This window comes from Macrobrachium rosenbergii, chromosome 37 (assembly GCF_040412425.1).
Source record: "Macrobrachium rosenbergii isolate ZJJX-2024 chromosome 37, ASM4041242v1, whole genome shotgun sequence".
Taxonomy (NCBI): domain Eukaryota; kingdom Metazoa; phylum Arthropoda; class Malacostraca; order Decapoda; family Palaemonidae; genus Macrobrachium; species Macrobrachium rosenbergii.
This window is the reverse complement of record NC_089777.1, coordinates 18,921,537-18,926,536: the sequence shown is the minus strand read 5'-3', so window position 1 is coordinate 18,926,536 and position 5,000 is coordinate 18,921,537. Positions and strand designations below refer to the sequence as shown.

The window sequence follows — 5,000 nt, the reverse complement described above, 5'->3', positions numbered from 1 at the left end:
GTAGTTTTGGTTTTTGGTAAATTTTTTTTTATTTTATGAAAATTTACAAAAGATTTCCGTCAGAGTTGTGTCGTTTTTCTTAAAGGTATTTTTTTTTGTGTAGTTTTGTTATTTGTTATTTTTTTTTAATTTAGGAAAATCTACAAAAGACTTCCGTCAGAGTTGTGTCTTTTCTTAAAGATTTTTTTTTGTATTTTAGTTTTTGGTTATTTTTTTTTATTTTAGGGAAAACCTAGAAAAGATTTCCGTCAGAGTTGTGTCTTTTTTAAAGATATTTTTATGTAGTTTTTTTTTTATTTTTTATTTTAGGAAAACCTACAAAACTCTTCCGTCAGAGTTGTCTCTTTTTTGAAAGATATTTTTATGTGGTGTTGTTTTTTTGTAACTTTTTTTAGGAACACCTATATATATATATATATATATATATATATATATATATATATATATATATATATATATATATATATATATATATATATATTATATATACATATACACATATATGTACAGTATATATATATATATATATATAATATATATGTATGTATATGTACCTATAAATATACTTATACACACATCATACACACACACACATAATGCCACCAACGTATCACAGAAAAATACTAAATGGAAACCTCATAAAGATGTTAATATGAATGGCAGTCTTGCACCCATCTATTGCAGATCTCAATAAACGAGACGTTTCCTCTCAGGACCCGTAAATTTAACCCAGGAGTGACTGATGGCTCGTATATCCGCTCGCCTAATTACCCTTTTCGAGTTTAATTACCGATACAATGTGACCTCCGTGTATTTAGAGGGAGAGTTTGCTGGTAGTATTATTTTTGTTGTTATTATTGTTTATTCATTTTTTATTATTATTCTTTATTTATTTTTTATTATTTTTATATTGTTATTTTTAATGTTTTATTTCTTCTTATTATTAATATTATTGTTATGGTTATTATTATTACTGTAATTTTTTATATTATTATTATTATTATTATTATTATTATTATTATTATATTATTACTATTATTATTATTATTATTATTATTATTATTATTATTATTATTATTATTATTATTATTATTATTATTATTATTATTAGTGGAGACATTTCTGTACATTGATATTCATTCAGGTTTCTCTCTATTTTCATGTTCATTTTATGTTTTCAAATGCATTTATTATAAAGCGTAAGAAAGAGAGGCTATTAATATAAGTATATATATATATATATATATATATATATATATATATATATATATATATATATATATATATATATATATATACACAACTATCTATAGATAGATAGATAGATAGATAAATAGATAGATAGGTAGATAGATATATAGAAAGACAGATAGCTGTATAAACAGGCATAATAATTTATTTGCCTCCCAGCAATCTCTAAAGAAACAGAGAGAGACAGCCAGAGAGAGAGAGAGAGAGAGAGAGAGAGACAGGGAAATGAAGCCTTCATCTCCTCTCCCTCTCCCTCTTCTTCATCATCATCTTCTTTTCCTCTTCTTCTTCAGAACCCCATCACCACTTAGACATTAAAAGAGAGAGAGAGAGAGAGAGAGAGGAAAACTGCGTATAATGTTTCGATTCGACGTATTACCGAGACTCCTCCCAGAGTAATCCCCATTAAGTATGTTGACATTGATCCTCCGAGTCTTCGCCCGAGGCTGAAGAAGAAGAAGGAGACTCTATCTCGGAGCCGTTTCAACATAATTATGGATCTTTCTGTAACTTGTTTTTTTTTCATAATTTTTTTTTTTGAAGGTTTGGGGTGGGTAGAGGAGGGGTGGGGATTGGGAAGGATAGGGGAGGGGTGGGGATAGGGAAGATGTTTAATAGCTATTGCCCCCAGGGCAAAATATCATTTATATATCTCCACGCCTAGAGAGAGAGAGAGAGCGAGAGAGTGAGTGAGAGCCAGTTTCATCTTATTTTATAAATCGAGCCATCAGGTGTAGTACTTTCTCAAGACCTGAGAGAGAGAGAGAGACGTTTCCAACCTACTGTAGAAATGAAACCAACAGTTGTAGTACTCTCGCAAGATCTGAGAGAGAGAGAGAGAGAGAGAGAGAGAGAGAGAGAGAGAGAGAGAGAGAGAGAGAGAGAGATAAAAGGGAGCGTGAATCAAAGAATGAAAGCAGGAAAATCGCAATAAAGAGAAGAAAAATTTTACTAAAGGCCACACAGGCAGAGAGAGAGAGAGAGAGAGAGAGAGAGAGAGAGAGAGAGAGAGAGAGAGAGAGAGAGAGAGAATCAAAGAATGAAAACATGAAAATCTTAAGAAAGAGAAGAAAAATTTAATTTAAGTCCACACAGGCAGAGAGAGAGAGAGAGAGAGAGAGAGAGAGAGAGAGAGAGAGAGAGAGAGAGAGAGAGAGAATGAAAACATGAAAATCGTAAGAAAGAGATTAGTTTCATTCAAGAGCGTAAGGAGCTCTTCTTAGGAGCCCTTTGAGATAATGTGTGTTTTGTATACACAAAAGCCCAACTTTTCCGAGATTTCCTAGATAGATGAATATTGCAGATTATGAGATCAAAGTATGACGAGATCGTATAAGTTATTTCCTTCGATTTGAGCAAGGTGGGTTGATTGGTTTTCGATGTTGGTCGTGATTTTATTAATATTATGAAAGCGACAGATGATAATCGTACAAAAAAAATTTCAAGATAGATATCAATTATTTACTGAAATGTGGTGATGTGTGATAAACATACATGTATATATTATTATAATATACAGTATATATATGCATACATACATACATACATATAAATACATACATACATACATACATACAAATAATAAATACAGAAATAAACACTTCTTCCTCCTGAGAGGAAAAAATATTAAGAAACCTCTTTTCCACAAATGCCTGCCAGTCACGCAGCGCATCCTGATGTTCCTTTTTTTTCCCTGAAACTTCATTTCAGCAGAGGAGGAAGCGAGGAAAACCAATAAAAAAGGTGTCTAGAAGAGCATCCTGAATAAAGAGAGAAACATAAAAAATCGATTAAGAGCGAAAAGGTTTAACTTTACACTGGAAATTAAAAAAAAAAAAAATGTAAAAAATTGCGCCGAAGTTTCTTCGGAGGAATCGAGTTTTCTATACAGCGTATAATCAAGGCCCTCGCCAAAATAGATCTATATCTTTCGTTGTTCTTGGTATAATGCTGTATGAGCCGCGACCCATGAAACTTTAAGGAAGGCTCAGTGGTGGCCTATCCTATATCGTTGCCAGAAGTACGATTATGGATACCTTAAACCTTGAATAAAATAAAAACTACCGAGGCTAGAGGGCTGCAATTTGGTATGTTTGATGATTGGAGGGTGGATGATCAACACACCAATTTGCAGCCCTCTAGCCTTAGTCATTTTTACAGAAAACTAAAAATAGTGTTGAGGCGATTTTGGGACTGATGAAATTTAGTGTTGGGTCTTTCAGTCAAACAAACAATCAGTTGTACTATAGTACAAGCTCTGTAGTACAATCTGTAATTTCGAGTCTCCGGCCGGCCAATGAAGAATTTGAGGAATTTATTTCTGGTGATAGAAATTCATTTCTCGGTATAATGTGGTTCGGATTCCACAGTAAGCTGTAGGTCCCGTTGCTAGGTAACCAGCTGGTTCTTAGCCACGTAAAATAAGTCTAATCCTTTGGGCCAGCCCCAGGAGAGCTGTTAATCAGCTCAGTGGTCTGGTTAAACTAAGGTATACTTAACTTGTAATTTCTGCAAAAATCAATGAAATATGATTTCATGCCTAGATGGAAATATTCACCATTAACAAAACATAAAGGCCAATGATTATCTACGTCAATATACTTCCCAATAAAGGATGTCAGCTCAGGTCAACATTGGAAGCAAAATGCCAAAAAAAAAAATGAACGATTTATCGAGAAGTCCTTCTCTCTCTCTCTCTCTCTCTCTCTCTCTCTCTCTCTCTCTCTCTCTCTCTCTCTCTGCTTTAGATGGGTATTATTATTATTATTATTATTATTATTATTATTATTATTATTATTATTATTATTATTATTATTCCATATACTCTATATATAAATATATAAATATATATATTTATATATATATATATATATATATATATATATATATATATATATATATATATATATATATATATATATATATATATATATTATGTATATTATATATATATATATATATATATATATTTATATATATATATATATATATATATATATATAGATTATATTAATCCATATGTATATATTTTGCATAGAATTGCAAATTAATCCATTTAAATTTTTAAATAAATCTGGAAAAATGAGCATAAAGGTCATTCAAATAATCTTTCAGATAAATATTTTTTACGAAAGGTTCAACAGCATATATATTGGCCTAGTTCCAAAAGAAAAAAAAACTTCTATAGACAACACTAAACGTATTTCTATGGTCTTTTTTTTTTTTTAACGAAAAACAGAATTACGAATAAAATTCCTTCGAAAAACAAACTTAATATTTTGACATGAATGCTCCTCAAATCTAATAGAAGACCTGACGAATAATAATAATAATAATAATAATAATAATAATAATAATAATAATAATAATAATAATAATAATAATGAAAAAGTAAAAATAAAAAAATCTTACAAAAACACATCACGGGAACGAAGGGTTTTTCCGTGTAATAAAACCCGGCCCAAAAAAAAAGCCCAAGGAGGGAAGGGGGTATGGGGGAAGGGGGCGGGGACGTAAAAAGTTTGTAAACCTCGTCTTCTACCAGATTCTTATCCTTTTGATCGGCGAAGCTGATCATGTGATTTTTGCCGGCCATTTTGGCAAAGAGAAAAGGTGGACGACCTGGGGGAGGCTTGCCTTTTGAGGAAGCGTCTCTCGGGGATGGCTGGAAATTATGGTCTCTCTCTCTCTCTCTCTCTCTCTCTCTCTCTCTCTCTCTCTCTCTCTCTCTCTCTCTCTCTCTCTGTCTG

The 5,000-nt window shown here is 31.4% G+C and overlaps 1 long non-coding RNA gene across 1 annotated transcript in view; it reads left to right on the top strand.

Annotated features, from left to right (window-relative positions):
* Positions 1-5,000, top strand: part of LOC136825382 (uncharacterized) — a 71,684-nt gene that overhangs the window by 8,055 nt on the left and 58,629 nt on the right. The window lies entirely within an intron of this gene.